The sequence below is a fragment of the Cyanistes caeruleus genome, chromosome 1 (genome assembly GCF_971803275.1).
Source record: "Cyanistes caeruleus chromosome 1, bCyaCae1.hap1.1, whole genome shotgun sequence".
Classification (NCBI taxonomy): domain Eukaryota; kingdom Metazoa; phylum Chordata; class Aves; order Passeriformes; family Paridae; genus Cyanistes; species Cyanistes caeruleus.
This window is the reverse complement of record NC_141701.1, coordinates 54,902,735-54,930,000: the sequence shown is the minus strand read 5'-3', so window position 1 is coordinate 54,930,000 and position 27,266 is coordinate 54,902,735. Positions and strand designations below refer to the sequence as shown.

Genomic DNA, 27,266 nt, shown 5'->3' with positions numbered 1-27,266 from the left:
GGCTGGTATGGGTCTGTATTTTGGATTTGTGCTGAACAGGTGGTTGATAATACAGAGATGCTTTTGTTATTGCTGACCAGAGATTGCACAGAGCCAGAGTTCTTTATGCCTTTTGTACTGAGGAAGTGGGAGATGGGTGGGAGGCTGGGAGGAGACAAAGGTAATTCCAGGATAGGTGACTGACCAAAGGGATATTCCAGACCATATGACATCATGTTCAGTATATAAAGTGTGAGAATAAAGAGGAAGGAGGTGAGGCCTGGAGTAATGGAGTTTGTCTTTCCAAGTCACCTTTACCTATGATGTGGCCCCACTCTGCTGGAGGTGGCTGAACACCTGCCTGCCCATAGAAACCAGTGAATTAATTCCTTGTTTTACTTTGCTTGTGTACTTGGCTTTTGCCTTCCTATTAAACTGTTTTCAACTCAAACCACAAATATTCCAGCTTTCACTTTTTTGATTCTCTTCCCAATCTCACCAGTGGAGGGGGGAGTGAGTTAAGCAGCTGTGTGGGGCTTCATTCCAAGCTGGGGTTAAACCACACCAGCCTAACCTGTCTCATACATTAAACTGTGTAAAGAACATTTGCAACTAATTGAAAACATGCATACACTTCACAGATGAATGCCTCAGTCATTATCTTTCAATTAGGAATCTTGGCTCTATCTATTCTTCAATATCTGGTTTTGAAACCACCTTTAAATCCTGACCTATAAGCTTGTAGCTTGTGTAAGATATGGAAGATAAAGAACACTTTAAGTTTTTGCCCTGCATTGTATCAGATTCTACTTATGGGGAAATATAAAAATTACAGACTACGGTGACTATGGTGTGGCACATATTTAATAGAATAGGCATTTTCTCAGAAACACTGACATTTGAAAGCAGAAATCAAAGTATTTGTAATGTTATACCAAGCTCTGATCTACTTCCAGAAATAATAGGAGAGTTTTTAAAAGAAATCATAGACTTTTATCCACTCAGCTCTTAGGTTCAGAACTAAACAGGGCTGAGTATTAAAGTATGACTCACTGACACTGATTCAAGAGTCACTGAGGACATTTTAAACTTGCCCCAGTGTTGGTGATTGTAGATCCACTTGAAGCAGTATGATCCAGCAACCATGAGAACATACAGATTTCAAAGCCTTCAAAAATTGCTTGTTTTAATTTTCTGTTGATGATAAATGTTTTCTTTTAAAATTATTTCTCCTTAGGCAATTGCTGACAGATATGAGGGAATGTTCTAATGAAATTTTAATTACAAAAATTGTTAAAAGCAATATGAATAAGTGAAGAAATATAAGTATTCACAAATTTCTTTTTCTTACACAGGAAGGGAAAAAAGACTTTTGGTTTATTGAAGTATTATGCTTTAATATTTTAAAGTTTGAGTTGCTTGTCCAATTTGTAATTATTTGATTGAAATGAGCTTTATCACTATATTCTAATGAGAATTATCACTATATTCAGTTCAAAACAAGATTAAATAGGTACAAACTGGTCAGAAAGTAATTTGGCTGGTCACTGGAAGAACAATATTAATCATCAGAAGATAATGTATTTTTTTAGCCCTATTCAATCTCTCAGAATTAGTTCTAGAGCTTAAAATTATTCCATGGCCAAAGTAGTCTGGATTTAAGTAACAAAATCAATTAACCTGATTAATCATAGATCCATTTGATCAATGGAAGGCGTGATATACCAGCAGACTATGGTACTGAATGATTAATGAATTTTCTTTCAGTCCTGAGAAGCCACAAATAGAAGTATGATTTTTCTGTTCCATTTATATCAATAATTATAGGCCTCTATGCCAAATATCACACTAGTTTTATAATAATTTTTGCTCCTCTAATGCATGCTAAGATCAAGAAGGCACTCAGGTATTTACACATTCCCTTCTTTCCCTTCAAAAGTAGTAAGGCTGACTAAACAAAGGGACTTTGCATTTTGGGTTTGGGTCATGACATGATAGACGGCTGGGTCCAATTACGTCTCCTATCCTGGCCTGTTGCAAGAAGGGTCATGTTTTAAAATGTAAGAGAAAGGAGTAAAATCTCCTCTTTTACTCAGAAAAAGAGCATGAAGGAAGCTAGGAAGAGAAATCAGTATCCATGTCCGGTCTTTCTCTTCCTTACAGTGGAATCACATTTTTATCATTGCATCCCACAGAGCTAGAGGGTTGCAGATTTTTTTAAGTCTGGGGTACATTTAACTCTTTTTCTTCCACAATGATTTTATGAAGTCCACATCACCACAGTAATTAGTTATGATATCCTAAAGAATATCAAACAATGAGTTAAAGTTTCATGGATGATGTGAAGGATGAAATCTTTGTATGCAGACAGCATGGCGTGGGAAAAGTTGTTTGGTTATTTTCATATGGACTGTGCTATGAAATTGCAAATCTAACAGAATAATCAACGAAACTTGTGTTTCACAGTCTAATCGCCGTCTTCTGTATTCTGAGCCCAGAATTATCCATCCATGGAAGCAAACTGAGTTTGAAAATGTGGTTTTCTTCACACTACCTGCCTAGCTGTGCTTAGTCTTCCATTGGATGACTCAATTTACTTGTTTATTAGACACATACTAGCCACAAATATTCATTCCTTGTGTCTCTTCAGGAGCATAAATACCAACATTCCCCTTTATCAGTTTGTTAAAGAACAGGATGGCTTAGTTGCCACACTGTAAATCTCATTTGCCTAGAATATTAGCATATTACAGTACACAAAAATTGTACAACTTCTACAAGTGCTTTCATGAACAATTCATCCAGCAGGCAGTGCACACAGTGGATGGGTATAATATCTTGAGAAGATAAACACAGACATTAGCAGAAGAGTTCAATCTGATGCCACTGCACACAAATCTGAACACTTTGCATGTTTTCCTCACAATAGACTGATGTAAGTCACCAAAAAGAAATAGAAGTCATTGCCTATTCAGTCTATCAGAACAATGATCCACGAAAAAGAAGCCTTCATGCCAAGAATTAGAATAGATTGGAGATCTTCTACTTTTGTCTTCAGTGTACTTGAAAAATTGAGCCCATTGTGAAGGTTTGCGTATGCACTGGTTTTCTAGTTGTTATTTACTTTTTTTCTGATTATAAATCCACTTTTTTTAAGACTTTCTTATGTAAAAACCTAGAATTAATACACCAGTGCAGCCCTAAAGGAGATATTGAAGTATGCCAAATATACACAATAATTTAAATATTAAATGCATTTTTACCAACTTTATTGGTAAAGTTTTACAGTTATTTCAAAGGCTTGTTACAAATCAGATCTTATACTTTTGCAACATGTTTATTTGAGTATAACTGAGTATAACCAAGTGAAATGAGAGAAGAAGAAAACTCTCAGATAAGATAAGACTGTCTTTCATTAAGTTTGGCTGTGGCTGCTATTTTGCTGTGCAGTAGCCTATCCAGGACACTGAAGATCACTTCCTGATAATAGAAGCCACTAAAGTGAAGTCTGGTATTTCTTTAGTATAATTGGCTAAATTTACAAAAGTTCATGAGTACATCCATATCAGAGTAGGATAACAAGGACCATAGAAAAGTTGTGTTGGGGATTTTGATTAAAACATTCATGACAACCCTCTTAAGGAAAGCCATATTTTAAAAAAGGAAACACTCTAACAGAAAAGCAAAGCAAAACAGAACTATTCAGGCCTTTCCTTCAAGTCCTCCAAAATATTTCCAGTGCAATATTGCTCTTCTTCCATTCTTCCACAGCTATAACCTTGCTTCTGTGCTGCAACATAGAAATGAAAAGCTGTTTAAACAAGCATAAACTATAGGTTTTCTGTGATTATATCTTTCCACATTTAAACAAAATAACAAGTGATGATTTACCTTTTAGAAAATGGCAACAAATCTTAACTGAAACAATCTGAAGTATTTAACTCTGTTAACTTTCAGTCATCAATTGAAGATTAATGTCAAATCATATTTCTGTATTAGAAATGTTTTTATTCTTGGAAAGAAAGATTGCATATACTATTTCCTGGTGTGTAACTTATTCAGGCCTCACAATTTCATTCTAAATTCATAGACCCATGGAATGGATGTGAGAGATCCAACCAAAACAAAAAAAAAAAAAAAAAGCACAGAAAACATGAAAAATTTTGTTGTAACAGAACAAAACATCTTATCCCAGGTAATTAGAAGGCCAAATTTCTTGAAATACCTCCTTTATTGAAATGCATACTGCTTTATTGAAATATATAGAACACTTCTGTTGTGTTCTATGAAATTATGCTTAGAGAATATAGTTTTTTTTTAAATACTGAGTCTATATATATGTGTATATGTGGGGGTATGTGATCATATTCTTTAATTTTATCAGCCCTACTCACACACAGAAACAGTATTTGGACTTATGATGTTGGAAGGGGAAGAAGATTGCATCTACTCCTCCCAACTTGTTTAATTCTTTCAGATTTTAATTTTTGAGCTACCAATCTTATCTGAGCATCTCTCATTAGGCTACAAGCAAAATAGATATAATCAACATAGGATTTGAGGGTTTTTTCATAAAATTAATGAAGTTTGTCAGAAAACACAAAAGCAAAAGCCCTAGGTCAAACAAAAAAGTGATGTCAAGGTTTAGAATATCCAAGACCGATCTTGATAATGAATAAAGTGGACTCTGAGAGGGACTTTTCTTAGATTCCTGATTTCAGAGGAGCTCTTGGTTTGTGTGGTCTGTTACATCAGATGGACAATTTTTCTCATCATGATTTAATTTGTCACACACCACTTATCAAATCCAGGGAAAAGAATAGTCTGACAGATAGTTATATTTGATTGCTTCAATAAGGAAAAGATGTTTTTTATACATTCAGTGTCCCCTCCTCCTAATTTGCAAATATGAAATTAATAACCAAAAGTGGTGACAGATGGAGTCCAAACACTCATGATATATAAAGTTGCTTAAAATCCAACTATAATTTCCTGTGCATATAGAATCTAACTAATTTTTTTCTTTTTGAGCTCAAGACTTTGAAAATGTTACTACTTTTTAAAAAAATCATAATACCAAGGAATCAGACAATATTCAATTGAAAGCAATAAGCAAATAAGAAGACGAAAAAGGTGAAGCAAAAATTTGGTACATGTAAGATTGATAGTCAACAGAGCTTTATGTGTGCAAAACACAATAATCTTTATGGCAAAAAACATAAAATGCAGTAAAACAATGTTGATAACTTGCCTTAGTTGTTGCAGGACATTTATTATGTCATTCCCATGAATATTATGGTAGACTCACTGGGATTTTAAATCTAATTACTTCTATTTCAAATAAAATTCAGAGAAAAAGGAGGTAGTAAATAATAAAAATATGTTTGAAGACCACAGATGAAATAAACAATTGTGAGGCTTATGTTAATCTTTAAATTGTACAATGTGTTTTAAGCTAATTGTATTTAATAGTTTTTATCATGCTTTGAATTTTTCATAAAGTTTCTGGGTAATTTTTTATACTAAAGAAAAATAATTTTTCAAATGTGTGTGTATATAAGCATTCATAACAATAAATATGCTCTTTGAATTTGGGCTGCTGACCCAAAGTTAATAAATTGGACAGATAACTGTGAATGGAAGCTATGTCAGATCAAAGTGTCAGATCAAATACAGTGCTTAAGTTTGTATACAGCTTCTAAAATTATGGATTAATTCCACATCATAAGAAATGTTTCATATACCTTTTTTGGAGATAGATATTAGACCAAAATAATGCATCTGTCTATGCACCATTTAGTATCTATTATTTGATTTTTATAACTGTATGGAAAACAGAGTTGAAACATCACAACTGAGATGTAAAACAGTCAAAGTCAACATAGTTCTACTTTAAATTTTTTGGGGGTTACCTGTATTCATTATTTATTCCTCTAATTGCTGTGATCTTAATTCTTGAAGAAAATCCCAAACAGTGGTGTATTTAGAAATGAGACTTACACTAGTCCCTAAGTAGTTAATTGAAGTGGTTCAAAAAATCCAAATTTGAAATTACTATGTCCATGTTAGATTCATACATTTTGGTGTAGTTGATAATGTAATGTCTATAAGAATTTCTCTGTTGGCAAATGCTGGTTAAATAAAAATAACCTTGTTTTCACTGATACGAAGGGAGCACTGCATCACTGAGCCACAGACTAATGATGAATGTTTTCATCACAAATCTGTAACTGTGCTGGTTTTGCATTAATTGATATTTAGTAAGGAGGAAAAAATACACCCACGGAAATTATTTTCTTGAGAGACACTGCTAAGAGCTTCCTCTGTGCCTGGAAAAAACCAATAGCTGGCTAGCTCTGAGAATTTACATCCTATTAAACCATCTAGAAGCTGGGTTCGCCTCTGTGGATTCCACATTTTAAAAACAGGGAAGCTCGGGATATCTCTTTTGCCTCCAGCCCTGATAGGTAGCTGAGCTCTGGTGGGCCTGGCCCTGCTCCACCGCGGCCTGCGCGGCCTGGAGGGCTGGGCCTGGAGGGCTGGGCCGGACCCCAGCCGTGGCAGGAGGGGAACGGGAGGCCGCAGGGCCCCGGCTGAAGCTGGGCCAGCTCACAGCTGCTCACATCTTGTGAACACGGAGCCCTGCCCCAAGACAGGGTGTGCCGGCCCCAGGAGCGGCTCCGGGCAGGGCCAGCCCCCCATCAGCTGCTGCTGGGCAGAGGGAGGGGCCCAGCATGGCCTAGGATCCATCACCATGACTGCTTCAGACACCTCCCATGACCCACCTGCAGGCCTGGACAAGATATTAACCCTTTCACTGCACAGATGAGACCTGCAGACCTTGATCCACTCTCAAGGGAGGGAAAAGGATGGAGTGATGGCACGTAGAAAGACAACATGAAGACACCAAGGTCAGTAAAGAAAAAATCAAGTCTCAGATTGAAGGAGAATGAGGAGATGCCCTAGTATTGAGGCTGAAAGTTCTTTTGGTAAGGCCATGGAGATGGACTATGATACAGTAAAATATCCCCTTTAATTCATGAGAAAGTATAGGGGGATGGAGTGTTCAAACTGTAGATGTGAGCAAAGGTATCCATGATGAAGCAAAATAGATGCTGGAGAGACTGTGATCCCATGAGAAGCTTGAACAGAGAGAGAGATGAGAGTGATGAAGACCCGTTGCCCTCAGGGAGAGAAGAAGGCCTCTGTTCCCAGAGATAAAGGTGATTGCAGAGATAGATGAAGAGACCCTTTGAACAGCTCATCATTAAAATTGTAAATAAAAACTTATAAAATTAAAATTATACCCCTTAAATTGTCATGGCCGGTGACCTCTGTGTGAAGGCTGTGAAAATGGGAGTATCTTCATAATTGCAAATCTTTTTCCCAGCAGCTGCTATTTGTGGAAATGAAAGGCCATAAGAGAACTGTTTCTTGAGGAGAAGTCTCCATGGCATGGCAAGAGAAAACTCGTCTCTACGACATCTTTACAAGAACTGATGAAAGACTATTGTAGAGTTGATAATTGATCTGAAATCCCAGGTTTTATCTCTATGTTGTTAGTTGGGAAAGAAGAGAAGTCTGGTGGGGGGAGAAAAGGTGTCCTGCAGGTTTTATTCTGATTCTTTTTATGTTTTAGTTCTATTAATAAAGTTTTCTTTATACCTTTTAAGTTTTGAGCCTGTTTTGCCCTCCTCCTAATCCATATCTCACAACAAGAAGTAAGTGCCCTGGTGATTTCAGCCAGCACCAAACCCATTGGTGCATTGGCTGGGAAACTCAAATCAGGAAACCTAAACCACTACAATAACATTTCTTACAGATGCTGATGTATGTATGCTTAGTATCCAGAAAAAATGAAGAAAGTTATCTGTCGCTCCATGCTTTAATTGATCAAGTACTCTTGATTTTTCTCAAGGAATGTAAAGTATGATTTTTATTGCAGACCATCAAACTTCAGTCTTGATCTTCAGTTTAAAGAAAGACATGTAATACTTCACAAACATAATCTTATTACGGAAAGATCATTATGTCCTCTGGCAGATGTAAATCTGCCTAAAATCAAAAGAACAGACAACCTGGAAGGTGGGATCACTTGTAATGAACCACTGTTATCATTGATAGCTGCTTTCAATTCTCACTCTTGCAGAAAGACTGTAATAATAACTCCCTCAAAACAATCAAATATCCTTTTACAGTTAACTAAGTATGATACTGAGAAAGAAGTGAAATAGTTGGAAAACTAGTTGGCAGCATTTTAATATTACCTATCAAGATTTTTGGCACTATGTTGCCAAATTAATGAGCAAAGGAAGTCTGGACTGGAGTTTCAAACGCTTTTAGAAAAGCTCCTGTGTGTGTCTGAGGCAATCTACAAGAATATGCCCATTTTATAGGTGACAATTTTGTGAAACCATGTGTTGCAACCAAGACATGAGAGCAAGTCATGTAAATATTATTCATCTAATTTTCACTTGATACACTGAACATTGAATAAAGCTGCTAAAACAGCAAACTAAGCTAGGTAGGCCTCCAAAGAAAAAACAAGTAGCTGTTTCCTGGAAATCTCAGTGTTGTTGAAACTAGACTTCTACCAAGATAATACAGTTTAATTTTGATGTATCTATGTGACCCATATCAGAGTATTTGATACAAATAACCTTGAGCTGTGAGTATATTATTTTATATATTATATATTTTTAGATATATTTTATATTTCTATAAGATATAAATATATTTATTTATATATTCATGTCATATATATTTATATATTATATTTTAATATATTTCTATAATATATGTTTCATATATATTATATATATAATCAACCCAGGAGAATATTGTATATTATATGTTATTTATATACTATAATTAATATTAATATATAGTAATAATTTTAATGTTTTTAAATACTGATGATATTTTATAGCTTACATTGCATAGACTCAGGGCTTTTTTAGTGGTAGAAAAGGGAACAGAGCAACTATGATCCATACTTGTAAATGCAGAAGAGAAATATTTGCTTCATTGAAAACTTAGTGCAAAATTTGAACTAAGACATAGTTTATAGTTTATTATGGAAAGTGAAACAAAATAAGCATGTTTCAGATTCCATATAATGTAATTTTACTTATTTGCTCTGCATTTTTTCTTTCTTTGTTTAGAATGCGAAATTCTGAGTGTATTAGAGTATGGATGTGTACAGCTATGCCATGCAACTGAAAGAAACAAAACCATTTCCATAGCTAATATCCGTAAGTTTCCCATAGCATAATTTCAGTTACATAAAAGGAAGATTTTGTTTACTAAGTTTTCTTTGACATTTGAGTTCAGTTACTGCCATGGCAGAAGACAAGTTGATTAGGTCATTTACATCATCTAAATGGAATTTTGAGTAATGTCATCATTCATTGGGTCATTGAGAACAGAAAAGTGATTGTATCCCATCAAACTAGGCTTTATAATCAAGAGAATAATACTTGGAATGTATCATTAGTCTGTACTGATACCAAGTCTGATTGGCCGATGCTCAGATAAGGAATATGGACTTTGAATTGTAAAAGGGTGCTTAAGAACGGGAAAATATGAAAATAAAGAAGGAGGAAAAGAAAAACACCTTTCAAGTGAAACCATGCTTGCCTCCAAACTTATTCAAACCAGTTGGATTTGAAATCACCTTTAAATATGCTGAGATGCAGCCAATAAAAAAAATTATTGTCAGTAACAATATAATTTTATTTATATGCATGGCTTAATCTCATGGAAATATTGTTTCTATAGTGGATTGTATATTTTATTATGTACAAATGTTCAAGATATCCCCACATTTCAACAGAAACAGTAGGTCTTACTATCCAAACCAGCCTTAAACAAACTTGTATAGAAACATTTAACTTCAGCTGCCTGCAGCACTTGACATTCAATCAGCCCCAAATGGCTCAAGTTAGTCCAAGCTGTAAAAAGCACTTTCATTTAAAACACATACCACCACCAGAGAGGTGTTGTATCTATTGCGTATTAAGTTAGCCTTTGTCAGCAGAACATTGCAGGGATTTAAACGTGTGTTAACAAATTACACTCATTCAGAACACCAACTTGACCTGAATCTCCTGAGCTATAAAATTCAGCATGATCAAAAAAAAAGAGAAAGGAAAGTTACAGACTAGGTTAGACTCTTTTGGAATTGTAATGTTTTCACTTTCAGTACAACTGGCAAGAGTTTTAAGAAACTGGAGAATTTCTTACATTGAATGGAGTATGAAAGAATCTGTGAAAAATACTGTGTTTAACCTCTATACTATAAGGAATATATATTCACGTGTGTCTGTATATCTTGCCTTAGGCCAGTGTCAAAGAAAAGAGAGTGTTCAATCCTGTAAGGTACTGAGTACTCTGGCTGTGATCCAGCAAAGCACTCAACTATGTGTTTAAATTTAAGTACATGGATCATGCCACTAACTTCAATGGGATTATGCTTAAAGATAAACTAACCTTAAATGCTTTGCTGGATCACAGCCACAGTGCTCAGTATGGGGTGAATACAAATCCAGTCTGAGAGAAACGTTTTCTTCTCTGTTTCAAGTGAGAGCTCACAAAATACCTAAAAAAAGTTCTTTTCAGGAAAGCAAGTTCATATGATAACCAGACTGAATAGATTCAGAAGGCTGGGATGATTAAGAAATCTTGGGGTCCTTGTGTTCAAACATTAGGCAAAGCAACAAACAATAAACAAGCTTTGACTTTCCCAGACTCAGATATTAATTTTTTTTCATGTAACATAATGACTGAGTATGGGCTGGAATATAGATAAAGCAGCAGAAATCAAGTGAAAGAGTAGAGATAGAGGCAAACAATGTTCCCTTTTATCCGTTGCCAAATTTCTCTCCTGATTTTAGCTGTGGCCTCTCTTAATTCTGTAATTGAAAAGAACAAGAAGTCTCTAAGTTTAAGCATGTGTGAATACCCTCACAGAATACACGTCAATTGAAATCAGACAATACAGTCTATATAATTAGAGGCAAGTGACATTTTTATGGGTCTGATGCTGTTCCAGAAGAAAAAACATGAAAATAACCTTAGGAAACAAGAATATTTCAAAAAGCAAAAGCAATCCTGTGCTTTTCAGCATTTTATATAATGACTACTAACTTTGTCATTTGGTATATATGTTTTGAGCTTTCCTTGACTCCTGTCATGGTAAAGATGACCTGGTTAGAGCACTGGAGCCTACTGAAAGAAATCAGATGAAACATACTCGTCTTTCAAAAAGTGAAGCAAGTGAGAAGAGAAAGAACCTATCATGTTTCCACTTCCACCATCACCTATTCTTGATGGGCAGCAAGAAAGGGCTGTCTCCAATTTTTCTTGTATTATCAGTCCAGGTTGCCAAATCTTTGGGCAAACCTCCAAGTGTGTCTTCAAACAGTGTCACAACAACTCAGATGGTGAAAATGGACAGTGCAACAGTATTTACCAGGGTGATGATACAACTTAAACAAACATGTAACAATTGCAAAATCCTGTGCACCCTGACTGACTAAATGTCAACCAAGTCGCATTTATCTTCCTGTAAAAGAGAAAAAGAGAACACATTCCCTAAAATAGCATACAAAAACCTATGACTGCCTCAGAAAACTTGGCCACATGTGGCTTTCTCAAAGGCTTGAATCTTATTTTAAAATAATACACAATACATACAATAGGGCTTCATATTTCAAGAGAAATAATTAAAGACAGAATTGCACTTTCTAGCTAACAGCTCTTGTTGAAGCAATGGGCAGCTCTGGCAAAAGTCTGCCACAGTGCACCCTGAAGTACAATCAAATCAAACTGATAAAGAATTCTATCAGAGGTTAGTGAACATGAAACACTTTTGAACTACAAAGTGCCCAAGCAACTCAGCATGTGTATTTTTTTCCCCTCGGTTTATCTTATTCCCACAATTCAACTTCTCACCTTTTCATCATATCCATCAATTTCTCCCTTGTTGAGAAACAATTATACCCTAGGAATCTCTTGAACTCATTTATACTCTATTCTTGAACCTTGAACTTCGTTCTATGGCTTTATTTTTTAAATAGAAGCCCTGCTCTAATTTTCTATTTACTCCTAAATCCTTAATGCTGCAAAATGTTCTTCAGATTTAAAATTTTTCACCAATAGGTATATGTTTCTTTCTCAAACTGAAAAGCTTTTGATTCAACTCTTCAATTTTGAAGAATGTTATCTATTTATAGATACATTTAATGTACATTTAATATACATTTAATGCTTTGACCAAAAATGCATAATGTTTTAAAGGAGGACATATTTTCTTAGCTATATTCCCATAGATCTACCTTCTAAACTACATAATCAAGACAGAAAAAACCCACCATAAACATTGAACTGGTTGATATCTCTTTTCCATCATACACAGCTTTTCATCTCTCAATGAAGAGAATACACAGGAGTTTACTAGTTGTATGCAGTATAAGAAGTCCTTGCCTAGTCTTCTGAAATGCTTTTTCAATTTTTTACAAAAAATTAGTTTTGCTTGACTGAAAATTCCACTTGTCTCCAATATGGGAAAATATTTTAATGTGTAGTTCTTTGATGCCAATTTAACTCAAATCAAGAGATAGTTACACCTTCAAAGTTCAGTATCTCTTACATAATATCTGTAAAAATCACTGCAATACCTGTAGCATATCTTTTTATGGGAGACAAGTGACCATTAGGAAATTTTTTTCAGGAATTCTTTGGGAACTTCATCAAAGAGAGTGAGAATTAAAGTCATTCAGGAATAGACTTAATTCTGTACTAAGACATTTTGGTGAAGTTCTCCACTGGACTTAGACAATTGCAATGTCCTGCTGAGGCCCTGATAAGAGATGAGGGTGATCCTGAGGTCAGTTCTTTATCAGAGCTCTTGGTTTTTTTCCACTCTGATGATAACTCAGGTTTTCAACACTCAGGCAAATTCCTTTGCAAAGTCACTGCTCAGTGTTCATAGTGTAGGCACGTAACAACTGAGCTCTTGATTTTGAACCCAGAATAACACACTGCCAGGCTAGCTCAAACTTAAGGTGCTTATTAGCTCTAGGTAGAAGTCTCCTGCTTTGAATATGAATGAAGTTAAGATCTAAATGAAAGCTAAACCTTGAGTTTACACTTCAGCAGAAAAAGAGGCACTTGGAAATTTTTACTGTTTATGTTTTTGATTCCCAAGGGAAACAAACAAAATAAATCTTACATAGAGAATGAAAGCATGTTTAGGCAGAAAAAAAAAGTAGGATATTTCTTTTATTTTATTAATATATTAATATAATATTAATATATTATATTAATATTTTGGATACAGACTTCTCTCTGTGTCAGTTTTGTTGGGTTAGGAATCTTTCACTGTAGTGTAGTTCCTCTAACCTCAGCAGCACAAATAAAATAAAGTTCCATTTTCAAGAAAATCAGCAAATGCCATCCATTACAGGAGGCAGTGGAGTTATTTATATCTAATTTCTGTTTTGAATTAGTGACTAAGCATAAACACTCTTCAGACTTCCTTCTATTGTTAACTAAGAGCCTTAAATGGGAATTTACATAGCAATTATGATGTGTTACTTATGTGGTAATTTAATCAAAATTACTGCACATTGAAAGTGGGAGAAAATACATATGACATAAAATAAAATTTAATCCCTTCTTAGGATGTAGCTCAATGACACAACATTGCTGCTTCAAGGGGTTATGGTATCTCTCTCTTCTTCCTGATCCAATCATTCCTCTCTCTTCTCCATCTCCTTCTTCCCTTCTTCATTCATCTTGCACTCATCTCTGTGCAGTAATCTCGCTTCTCTTGTGTCCACTCTGACACATCTGCTCTTGAAGGCAAATGCACATGAGAATCTGTGAAGCAGCAGGTTGATAAATATATTCTACTTGTCATAACAATACAAAAACACTCTCTTGTTTTCACTGGGGGGAGGATATGTGTTTTGCGATTTCTTGCTGGGTTTTTTTTCAGCCAGATTTAGGTTATTGAATTGATTTACTGCACAGGCAATGTTTTGGTGGCTCAAGGTTGGGAAGGGTTGTACAGTGAGAAATGTTGAAGCAACGGAGGTAGAGGAGTGGAATATTGTTCTTTCCCATTTGAAGGTAGAAAGCTCTTAAGTCATCTCAGGTTTCTACAAAACTGCACCACTGGGATATGATAGTTTGGAAGGGATCACAGGTAAATCTGATGTGGTATTGCCATTTAAAAACCTAACTTATGGTTTGTAAACCTACCTTAAAAGACTGAAAATTTAATTTTGTTTTCAAATGTGTTAACAAACGTTTTTAAGAATTATTCAACATTCAGCAAAGAATCTAAGAGCCAGTCGACTTCTAAATCAGATGCCCAAAGCTAAATGGAGTTAACACATGAGTATTTATCCTGGCACAGCTCTGAGGACCCAGTGCAGAAACAGGGATCTTGAAGTTTCTCCAAGAGCACATGTTGTGTAGTCTATGAAGAAGCTGAAGAGATTATTTTTGACCTTGCAGAGCAAACAGCTGCAGAGGTAGGGGTCTCATACAGAGAATATTATGACAGCAATCAGCATGTTTATGTTGAGAGATGAACTTTTTTGTAACAAACAAAAAGTGGTGCACCCAACTGTCTGTCTGTGGTAGCACAGGATTTAATGGGGCTTTGCTGACACAGAACTTGGATGATGTAGTACTAACCAGTCCTGCCCTGAAAATGAGTGTCAGCTCAACAGTGTCAGCTCAAACCAACAGTTTCTCATATTGTTCTCTATCCTGTCATAATTAAATAAAAATTGCTAGATTTTCTGAGTACTTATTTGCATTGAGAAACAAAGTTCGACATGCTGTCCATGTTGAGACATAGATCTTATTTCTCTTAGATTAAAACAAATTCTAAATCTATTAATTTGTATGGATTTGCTGTCCTCCCTGCTAGGTGCATTATGTTGCTCTAGATTACAATGAATAGAATTTCCTGTCAAGTGTCTTCATTTTTGTTTTCACATAGTCCCTCTCATTTTCATTAACATGAGCATGGGCTAAGATCATGACAGTTTATTTGACTTCGATTCACCCTTCTCAAACCTCCTAATTGTTTTTCATCTTTATTTTAATTGCACAGTTACACAAACACATTTCTCTCTTCTTTTGTCTGTAGTCAAAAGAGCTCCTCTTCTTGAGCTACCCTCAGCTTGTTGGTGCAATTTCTGGGTAGAGCTACTTGAGCTGCCTCTCAGTATGACCCTTTGAATTTTGGTCTGTGAACATTTGGTTTTCCTTTGTTAGGAGAAAACAAAGGAAACAATTGTGCGTTATGTGTCAGAGCAGTTCTTACACTCTTACACAATCCTTGCACTTGCTGTCTAAGGCTCAGTAGCACTGCCATCAGGAATGTTATACCTTGAAATTTTGTCTAAAAGGCAAATCATTCTCATATATGACTTATCATACATGACGTATATGGTACTGCACAATCTGAGAGTACAATTACATTAACTCCAGTTTGGAAATAGACTGGCATTCAGAACACCTCTTAAGAAAAAAGAAGTGTGTGTTTTTCTGTGTAAGTAAAAGCTCAAATATTTATGGTTTGAGAGTACAAAGAAGTTGATCTCTAGCTTAATCTAAAGCCTACTGAATCAATGAAAACATGTTGGCTGGCAGCAGCTAATTTTGTAGCAGGTCCCTTGTGCAGTATCTGTTCTCCATTATTGGCCTATGCCTTGTTCTATGGCTCTCTCAGAAAAGTAAAGGAAAGAGCATCTTACTTAACAGCTGACATAGAATGCATCCCTGCTAATCAGAGACAAAAAATAGCACTTCAGTAGTAGATGTAAATGTATTTTTAAAAGCAAGTGTAAAATTACAGACCTTTACAACTAATTTATCACTGTTCACAGTTTCCAGTCCATGGCAAAATAAATAACAATAAATGCTTACCAAAGGAAAGTGGATCTGCATTTAAAGCATTTTAATAAATGTTTAAAAGAAAATCAGCATAGATCACTTGGCTTTGGCAATCACTTTTATCTTCTATCTGTCTGTCTTTGATGGATGTTGTTCATGCTCTTTAGTTTACAGTAACAAGCAGGTTTTTAATTTTTCTATCTTCCTTTTCTCTACTGCCAGGCTATGATGGATGATGCGACAAAAATATTCATCAGTAAATTCTAAATCCTGAATACAAATTAAATTAGTAGTATAGGAAACAAATTTTGCATTCTCCTTTGGCACTGTTATAACTGCATCTGCTACTCTCTTGTTTTTCCCTTCTACTTGTTTAATCTTGATAATACTACTACATCAGCATTGGGATATCTTGTATTTTGCTTTAAGTACATGAGCATATAGTATTGTTCTAATATACTTTTTGTCATTATTTGAGCTGATGGGTTTGGATTTTGAATTGAAGCATCAGGAGCTGAATAATATATAACTATCAAGGATTGGATTTCCAACCAACACGTTCCACTCTCTAAACAGCATGGATAAAAAAATTTTACTAAGTAAAATAACTGTCTGTATAGCTAGGCCCAGAGCATGGTGGTGAATGGAGTTAGATTCAGCTGGTGGCTGATCACCAGTGGGTTTACCCTGGACTTGGTGTTGAAGCTAGTCCTATGTAACATCTTGTATCTATAATCTGGATGAAGGGACTGAGTGCATCCTCAATTTGCAGATTGCACCAAACTGGGTGGGAGTGCTGACCTCCTTGATGGAGCTGAGATGGAGAGTAGGAAGGCTCTGCATAGGGATTTGAACAGACTGGATTGATGTATTAATCAGTGCCTATTAATCCTCATAGGCATTTAAAATACATGTAGAAGTGGCATTTGGGGACATGGTTTAATGGTGGACTTGGCAGTGTTAGATTAATGTTTGAACTCAGTGGCCTTAAAGCCTTTTCTTACCAGAACAAATCTATGATTCTGTGATTCAATTCTATTTTCCAGATGTTTTTATTTTACCCTCCTGAAGGGCAATGTTCACTTTAGCAATAGCTTTCCTCAGGTTTAGGGATGTCTGAGTCCCCAAAGGTCTGCTGCACCTAAGTGGTTGCTTGGAATCTTTTTGAGGTCTTCCACCCTCCATGTGGAAAAAAAAAAAATCTCATGGACAAAAAGGACGATGGTAGAAGAACTAAGGAAAATTTTTTGATTGTCCTTTTAAATGTTTTGGGTTTTTTTTCTTTTATACACAACTCCTACTTTAGAAAGGAATTTCCTTTAAAATTAGTGTTGAATGAAACCTCTGTTAGGCACAAATGAACACACACACACACATAAACACAAAGAAGATTTTGGCATTGATGTTTTCCTGAGAGATGAAGTAAGATGAAATATCTCTTCAGGAACTGAAAAACTGATTCTTATGTTATGATACTTATGGAAGTCAGGGAGGACTAAAATAAATGTATAAAACTCAAAATCTTACTATTTAAAATCAACAGGGAGAAGAAAGCTGGATGAATTTAAAATGTTCCTTCTCATTGATACCACATTTTTAGTAATGTTATCTTAGCATTGCAGTTATTCACTCTTGCTGAAAATTTGTTCTAAGGTCAATCTCAATGGAAGCTCAGACTGACTCCAAAAAAAGGTTTATTTTTCTGGTTTGGAGTGCATCTTCTGCAGTCCCTTTTACAGTTCTCTTCAAAGGTAAGACTGACTAGTTGAAAAGAGATGTCAAGACATCCTTATTCTTTAATCAATTTCCAGCCACAGTGTTAGGCTTTTTTGTCACCTAATTTAACCTTTCCAGGTGACAGATTTTATCCCATAATTCTTGTATCTAACTTAAGGCTTTACATTTTTACATTGTATTTCCGTATATGAGCATATATAACATCTGGTGGAGCTATAAAATTTATTTAAGAATGATTCTTAGTTTAATGCTACAGACTTGCAGAGGCAAAGCTCAACAGCATATTGATGAAAGGATTTCAGTGTTTAATTATTATAAGCATGAAAGCTAATACTGATTTCTAGCATGAACTTTCCTCCTCTGGCTACTGGATTTTGTTATAAGCATTAATAAATTGAAACTCCTTTAAAACAAACAGAAAAATAATATCTGACTGCATAGTTTGTGCTTTGGATGGCTAGAAACGAGCTAGAAATATGCCCCTGATGCCATATTTTGAGACATTGAATTCCATGAGACTTGAACATCTAAGAGAACAAATCAGCCAGCAATAAAAACTTCAGATCACCTTCAGCTTCCCCTGCAAAGCAAATAAAACCAATATGCCAGCACAGTTTATTATTAGATCAGATACAGACTGTGAAGTTCCATTCATTTATGGTTTTCCTGCCATACCACTGAATGTTTCAGAAAGTGTGGAAGTTCCTGTTGGCAAAAAGAAGCTGAAACAAATCTTTCTGAGACTAGGAACAAAGAGATCATCAGGCCTGTGTTCTCATCATGCAGCGGTGATGCCCTTGGGAGTCAATGTGCTCTCAAAGGGATTATTACACTATCTGTCTCAGAGGGAATATAACTTTTGTGAGACTAGAACTTGATCAGTGAAAACTTGTACGACACAGAATGACAGAAGCACATTATTGAGGAAATGAGACAAAAAATGGGTCAAATCTACAAATTCACAAAGAATGCTTTGGAAATAAATTAAAATTATTGATTTCTTGCATTTGGGAAATTATCCTCTTAAGGCAGAGAAGAGATAGAATGATTATCTGATTCAAAACCAAGCTGCAGAAGGCCTTGAGCAACCTGGTGGCCTGCCCATGACAAGTGGTGAAGACTACATGATCTTTAAGGTTCATTTCAAGCCCTTAACATTGTGTGATTGTATGATTCTATGAAGTACAGAAGATATTTAATTTTAGACAATCCAAGAAATACAGAGAATAGATAAGAGTATGCTCTCAGTAGTATCCCAGAACACTTCAGAGCAATGAGACCATTGAGTTAGGGAAGAGTGTTTTGTTGTTTACTGGTTTTGTCTGGTTCTTCTAATGTAGTCTGACACATAGTCTGATAGCAATTTGCTTTCAGGTATGAGCAAAATGACCATATGTTTAATACTCACATCTGCCAGAAATTCTTAAAAACATTTATTGTAAAGGAAGAATTTCATCTTCAGCCGGAGCTGCTGGAGGTGTCTGGGGAAAGCAAACCTCATTTCCAAGACCTAGTCATTCTGGGCACTTTGGTGCCAAAGGGTTATCAGAAGCTCATATCTTATGTTCCTCAGGCAGAAGTAGAGATTGTCCATAAACAGAACCAGAAAACTCATGACTTACGGGATTCAAAGCCCACAGAAGCTCTCACAGAAATTCTCCAGTGTTCAATCAAGGGTGCTCAGTAATATCCATGACATATTTTGGTTTTTTGTGCTGAGTTTGTGCCATTCACACCTGAAAATTTAGTTTAACTTGAACAAAATTACAGATAATATGCACTCTAATATAATTTATATTCTGATTGTAAATATAATTAAAACATATGATTTTTTCTTTTTTTCACCGTATGCATAATATGGTCATAAATAACACCTACATATATCTCTCCTTTTTCACTTTCCTTGGAATCTTCTTCCCTCTAAGATATACCTCAAGGATGATTCTGTGACTTTACGAAGTGTTCCTCAGTCCACAAAACAAATTAGCAGAGCTTTTGCCTTCTAATTTATGTTTCTGTCACTGATGCCTCTTGATAGTGGTGCAATGCGAGTGAAGGAAACCGGGACATTCTATCTGAAAGCCCATTTAGGCATTCCAGTTTGAGTGGAAAACAGACATCATTTCAAGTAATGCTCATAAAAAACCCCCAAACATAAGAACATTTTGTTTCACAGTAATTCCAATGACTTTTCATCAACAGTGACTATAAACAGCAGCAGCTACTGAAAATGCTGTGGCATATATTACAAATGTGTTTGGATTACTGTACCTGTGCTGTGTAAAAGGCCATATGAATATGCAAAAACCATCCTGGATAATTAAAACCAGAGAAAAATTAGTGGGATGCAAAACAAACTGTAAACACCAATTCACCCATTTCTGCCCTTGAAGTTAAGAGCTTCTCATGGAGGTGAAACTAAGTAAATACTGAAAATTAGAAGAGAAAAAACAAAAAAAGTATGCTAAAAAGTAAACTTACAAAGGAAAAGTTAGTGTGCTATTGAAGTTTACATTTATTCTATTTCTGAATGAAATAAAAAGAAAATAGAAAGGGAGAGTACAAAAAAATCTTCAGCCAAGCAGTAAAGTTTTCTTCTACACACTTGAGAAGATAAAACATATCCACTTATTAAGACTAATCTGAAATCTGTGTTAGAAACACATTAATGGCATCTAATCATGGTTTCAGTCTTTGTCACCAAACCAGGTAGGAAACATCTTACTGTCAAACACTGGAACAGTTCCTAGCTAAATAACTCTTTTTTCATATTGATCTAAAGAAATTGAGAAGAAAATACTATTTATGAGATATTGTTGAAAAAGTGATACCCTTATGTGCTAAAACCAGAACTATTTTGAGAGGCTGATGCTGCTCCTTAAAAGAGAAGCTGTCATACTTCTGAGTTATCTAGCATTCTTGGGATAGGCAGATTTCAAACAAAAGCAAACTAAACCCATGCAAAGGATGGAAACAGTTCCCCAACTAAAAACTCTGATGAAAAGCTTTATTAGGTTCCCACTGGATCTGATAGACAATCTCAATAAGGTTTGCACTGCCCACTTTTTAGGCATTTGAGATTTTCACTTCACCCCTGACAGTATAAAACTTACATCATGCACTACTTCCCCAGTCCTGACACATGAAATTAAAATGGAGAAATGAATGTGCAAGGGACACTGATGGATATTCTTTATATGCATGAACCTGCTGCATAAAATGAGTGTCTCTCTGCATCCCAAAGATATCCATGAGGAGCTTCCCCCAGCTCCATGACTCCAACCAGCAGAACTCAGCTCAGATTTAGGGAGCAGTGATAAACCCTTCTGAGACACATAAACTAGGCAATTTCTAGCATGTGTCACATTAGAAGAACAAGTGCCTGAGTTCTTGGCTAGTGCTGTAATAGCTGGAAAATCCCACTTTTCATTTTACTTTTCTTGAAGTAAGGAAAGGCAATCTCTTTCAGTAACAACTCCCAGTCATGTCTGAGACCTGTGTGATTCACGATTGCATTGTACAGGTGTTGTCAGGTGAGAACTTAAGTTTTAGGAGGGTTCTTCATGGCACCCAACACCAACACTACAATCTACAGCTGCAATCCAAAGCCTAAACCTCATTTAAAAGAAGTATGCTCTTGTGCACAGAAAACTATGTTGAAGAGGCTACCAAATTTTTATCCTAGTACACAAATTCATGTTATGTTACGTTATGTTGGATCTCAGAATTTCAGTTTTTCATACTGAGGTTTCAGCGAGGTATTGAAAGGCACTGAAAATCTGTCAGTTTCAGGCAAGAGAAAACTTCATATAAATATCAAATTTTGTCAGGATGTTTTCTGTTCTGGATGTCAATGAAGGGCACAAAGGGGAAAGGACGGAGTAGAAGAGGGAGCTTGCGTGAATGACTTTAAGCCTCTGGGTGAGCTCAGGGCAGACCCTGTGCCTATGAAATCATTTTCTATTGTTAGCCTGTACAAAATGTTTGACTGTAAGCCCAGAGGGAAACTAGGCTGGTTTTGTGCCAGACTACTGTTATCAGTGTAAGACTGCTGCACTGCACATACAGAACAAAGAATTACAGATTTACTTTTCTCTTCTCTGTGAGAGTCAGCTTAATGACCATTATTGTGATTTCTACAACAAATCAGTAAAAAACCCTTGTGTTCAGGCAGATGTGTTTCTCATGCATTAGAGAAGATAAACCTTGACTCTCTGTGAACTGGGGGTGAAAGCAGTAGAAAGTTATTTCTAGTCTTGGAAAGGTGACCTGCCCCAGAATATCTCAGCTGAGATTTGCTGCCCTGTCTTTATACAAACCTTTACCTTTGCACATACAATTATCCTGGTTGTCCACCCTGGTGAATAAAAAAATTCTTTCTGCATGTAAAGGCATATACCTTGGGTTTTCCTTGAGAGAATAAATGCACTCAAAGTGCATTTGGGGGCTGGGGGGAAGGAAAAAACAAAATGGAAAACACTTTTAGCAATATTTCTAGTAATAAGCAATGGGATAATTATATACCTGAAAGCATCTTATGATCCCATACCTCAGTAAGCTCTGCAGTACAGTGTTCTAGTAAACATGAGTAAGAGATTAATGCAGAAGTTAATTTAAAATAATTTTATTTTAAAACATTATATACATACTTTTCAATCCCTGGATTTTAGCATTATCATCTGAGAGTCATTCATCTGTTGAGCTGTGTTTCTGCTTTACTGTTGTAATAACTACTCAGGTTGAGAACCTTAGTTTTGGATATTGATAGACAGGCTATTTCATTTTAGATCCAGGTTATACTTTCTGCTCACTGTCTTCAGATATGAAGGTGTAAGGCTATAAAAATAGAAAGTACTTTTCACAGGTCATTTGATTCAGCTTTGGAAAATAGTGTGTTGTGATATCGATCATGTCAGGATCTCTTCCTCTGCTTTAACTAGATCAGCTTAACATTAATTACAGAGCATTTAAAAGTCATCTGTTTAAAGGGGAATAGCTGGGAGGAAGGCTAGATGAAAGAACGTTTTTAAGTTCTATTTTGGTTGGCATGTATTTTGAACAGCAGTGTGTTGTCATCCTTGAATATGATTCACATTCTGTCAGCATGCTCAGGAAGTGTAGGTTCCTTTGCAGGAAAAGTAGAATAAATGTCATTTTGAATGTGAAACAAATACACAAAACAAGTATTCTGAAACATAATTTCTCTAATGAAGTTGTCACTGTCAAAAGTTATGAAGTGATTTAGTGTTAAGGAGACTCTAGATAGTTTTGCTTCTTTCCTCAGGGCTCTCTGATATTAATTATTTGCAGGAATCTGTATATTCTTATGAAACAATAAAGACAAGGAATATTGACTCTGAAATAAATGGTTTCATTAAGTAAATGCCTCTAGGTAAAAATATGCTCTGTGAAATGCAACTCTCTCAAAGTCCTATATAAACTTGTGCTGCCACAAGATCCTAAACTGTGTTTTCCTGAGTACTTCCATAGAGGTATACTATGCACCAGTAAATAAGCAATATAATATATCTACTGTGTTAAGATGGTTTTTAGTTAGGTTAAGCTGAGCATGGGAAAAGGAGTTTTCCATTATGGGTCACCTGAAATTAATCTTTTGGTTATTCTACAGCTTGTACTAAATAAAATGCAAACTTGATGAGTGCTTTACTCAGCTCAAGTCCCTTTTAGTGGGACAATGGCCCTTTAAAATCCGTTAGTTGCCTGCCAAATTCTGAAAAATGAATATTCATAGACTCTTTTTGATAATGCGGGTGGCTCATCATGGTAATCCCATATGTTGGCAAGGACCAAACACAGCCATGTATATATTGGCTTGTAAATTAATCTTAGTACTTTGGTAAATAGTAACATATTTTGCATAGGATGAGTGGATAAACTGATCACAATTCAGTAAATTCAGTTTTTGTATTTGCAAGTGTATGGTCAGCTTGACTTATTCTGGCAAGTGAATATTACATGATATCTAATAGTGAAACTCTTGGCCTGTCTTTTCTTCTACAATTTTTGTGAGAAAACAAATGCTGCACTTCTTTTAACTAGGTCTTAAATATCAGCTCTGTTTTTTTATGGATTTTTATGGATTCTAGTATTTTTATGGATTAATATGTAAAATAGTAGATTTGTAGTTAAGTTCCGCCATAAAAGGCTTGAATTCATCTTTCTGGAGGTTATGTCTAGCTTTATTAGAAATGAACAAACAAAACAAAAGCTGGTTAAAGTGATTCACCTTGCAAGTTATACAAAGTATAATCTCTTCGAGAATCATATAGTATCTCAAGTTGGAAAGGAACTATATTGAATATTGAATCCAACTCCCTGCTCATTTGAAGAGAAGCTTACCTCTTATAGAGAAAAAAACTTGTTTTATCCAGTGCTAATCTCACACTTAGAGGTCCTACTGAACAAAAGACACTCCATAAACAAGATAGACACTTCGTTCTGATGGTGGATAACTGTGGATCATCTCTGTCTACAGAGGTCTTCATCTTAAAGGCATGTTTGAAGTCTTCTGGGTTTTCAGTATTGAAAAATTTGTGGGTTAGTTTGTTTGTTTTTTGTTTGTTTATTTCTTTGGATTTTTTTTTTATTATTATTATTATCCTCCCAAACTAGATGATAGAGAAGCATTTGCCAATAGTTTTTCAAAATTATTTTGATCTGTTGGATGACTGATGTCCTTCAGTATCAAGAGTTCTGTTGAGAAAACAGCATGTCTTCTTGAAGATGATGTAATGGGAAAACACTGGCAGATAAGAAGTAATACATATCAGGGTGAAAACTTTGCACCATGTCCCTGTGAACTAAGACTGTAGCACATGTTATTTTCATGAGGTCACAATTCTGGAAAATTAAAAATTGTAAGTGAGGATATAAAAGGCAGGGGGAAAAGTTGCTATTATTGGTAGAGTTAGAGGATTTACCCCATGATTAATTTTAGTGTCACTGGAACTCAACTTTTAGATCCTTCAATCCTACTCAGTCTGCACTGAGTACAGTTCTTCCTAATAACAAAGCATGAACAAATGGACCTTCTCCATTTAGAGGGTGCCCGTGGTGCTCTAAAAGATGTACTTTCAGTTGCTTATTTTTTATATTACATATCTGTTCAGGAACTGTCTGTAAGTATACTAGCTGGTCAAGTAATCTGCAGTTTGAGAGAAAGGGTACATCAAAGAGAAGGCCTGTGAAGATGATCAGAGGGTTGAATTACCTCTTGCATGAAGACAGGCTGAGAGAGTTGAGACAGTTTAACCTGAAGAAGAGAAACCACCAGGGGGAACTGACTGTGGCCTTCCAGTACCAAAAGATGTCTTAAGGAAAAAAATAAAGAAGGGCTTTTTACCAGAGTATGTAGTGATAGAACAAGGGAGAATGGCTCCTAAATGGAAGAGGATAGCTCTGGACTAGACATTAGAAAGAAATTTTGTACTTTGGTGGTGGTGAGACATTGTAATATGTTGCCCAGAAAAGTTGCACTAGCCCTGGAAGTGTTCAAGGCCAGGCTGAATGAGGCTCTGAGAAACCTGGTCTATTGGATGCTGTATCTGCCCATGGCAGGGGGGTTAGAACTAAATTATCTTTAAGGCCCTTTCAAAACCAAACCATTCTGTGTGTCTATAGTCTGAGTCCCCCAAGTCCTCTCAGCACTACAAGTAAAAGGCATTATCTGCTGGCCATCAGCCCAATATCAAGACATCAGAGACATGTCAGAACAGGCTCTCAGCCTGAAGGTGAGATTGGTGCCTGAGGGGAACATTTTTAAAAATGCTTAGTTAACAAAGGGCAGCATAATATATTTGATATTCAGATATTTCTTATTTATAGAGCAGAGACCTTGGTATTGCACATGCAATTCTGCTTAACCTCATCAAGACACATTGTTTTCTGCTTGAATCACAGCAAGGTAATTCTGCTAAAAAAAGCTTATATCATCAGAATGAAAACTGAATTCTGACAGAGAAAGATTTTAACAGTAGAGGCTGTGAAAGTCTCCTGAAAGTGAGATTCAGTCCAATCTGACACAATAAATTGTTTTACTGCTGAACAGAGTCCCACTAGCAAGTATAGATTACATGTGTAAGACCCAGTTTTGCCTGCAGCTAACGTACCTAGAAGATGTAACTGTGCAACTCTCCTATTTACTGGCAGTAGAAAGAATTTATTTCTATTTAAGTATAGGGTAAAATGGAAAAGAATATGAACACTATAGATTAAAGTCAGCCAAATATTCACAATATTTAACACCAGTAACTTACTTAATGTTCTAAATGGTCTAGGGAGTTTGCATCCATACCCACAAGTAAAATATGCATTATTATTTACTGGAGTATGGAATTAAAAAAATTACATTAGCCACAGATATTAAAATGCCAGACAGAAACAGGAGGTGTGCTCTGTATTCTGCTGCATGCCTCCCAGGAACTATTAGTACTTCATGCTGTAACAGGCTGAAAATGAAGTGCAAACTCATCAGTGTAATTATTTTTTCTCTTCCCTTTGTGGAGGCTGTGCTGAAGGGTGGACATCTTTAGCTTAATCACTGATTACATTTGTTGCCATATGAATCTGTAAAATAAGTATAGCAAATCTATTGCTATGCTGAGTTGTTGGGAGCCCCAGTTCCTGCTCTCAAATTTGTAGCTCTGCTGTATGAAAAACAGAAAACCCACTTTTTCCTGCTGGTGGTTTGAATTGGTCTAATTTGTTCTGGTAATGGCTCCAGATGTCACAGTATGAAAGGAAGCCCAGCCCCACAAAAAAAGATTGCCATTCTGACCTTCTATTGAATTCTAGAGCTCTTGCCCTTTTTTGTCTTCTGAACAAACCCAGCACTCACAAACATGCTGAATGAAGTGGAAAAACCAGCTTGACTCTTGTGAAAGAAGTAACAAGCAGAGCTGAGATGGCCGCTTGCCACTTTCCCTGTCAGGGTGACATCTGCCACAGTTTGCTAAGCTGCTTTTTTGGGGGAAAATGAACCTTCACCTCAGCAGGGCTGATCCTCTCCCCCCACCCCTATACCTTTGTTCTGTTTTTTTCAGAAATATTTGTATTTTTCCTTCTGTTTCTGGAGTCCATCTTTTAGAGAGATGAAAACTCTGTCTTACAGGGGTTTTACTTCTTCAGCAAGATCTTGATATGATTTCTCTTCTCATCAGATAAAAATTTAGTTTATTGCATTTACCGTTCTATTTGTCTTGGCAGAAAAATGCCATCAGAGCAATTCCAAATGAATTAAGACAGATGTCTGCTCACACTGATAACAGTCCAGTTACATGATACAGGCAGGCAACATGATTCATGCATCTTTGTCTTTAATTCATAAGTTTGGTTATCTGATCTTCGCCATGTTCAAGACCCAATGTGTGAAATTCTATTTCCCTGTTTACAGGAAAATACAGGAAAAAATAAGAAATCTTAGCAATACTGATTTTGCATGCAAATATATGTGCATATCTGTATGCACATGGATGTGCATTTGTGTGCGTATATATTTTTCCAAGGTCTTGTCACTTACTTTACTTCCATAACTGTTTTTCAAATAACCCTAAACATACCTCTGCCACAAAACTGCATACAGAGCACGATATAGTTGCAGCTTTCATAGGCAG

General features: G+C 35.9%; 1 protein-coding gene and 1 long non-coding RNA gene across 2 annotated transcripts in view; one reads left to right on the top strand and one right to left on the bottom strand.

Moving 5' to 3' along the window:
* Positions 1-3,231: 3,231 nt before the first annotated feature.
* LOC147655514 (uncharacterized) lies at positions 3,232-6,525 on the bottom strand. The gene is made up of 2 exons (XR_015288242.1): positions 5,892-6,525; positions 3,232-3,769 (listed from the first exon to the last, which is right to left on the bottom strand). It is a non-coding gene; the product is annotated as an uncharacterized LOC147655514 (long non-coding RNA).
* CDH19 (cadherin 19) overlaps positions 6,513-27,266 on the top strand; it is a 111,017-nt gene continuing 90,263 nt past the window's right edge. Inside the window, exons 1-2 of the mRNA XM_086893667.1 lie at positions 6,513-6,890; positions 9,144-9,233. The gene's annotated coding sequence lies outside the window, so the exon portion shown is untranslated. The remainder of the gene's footprint in view (positions 6,891-9,143; positions 9,234-27,266) is intronic.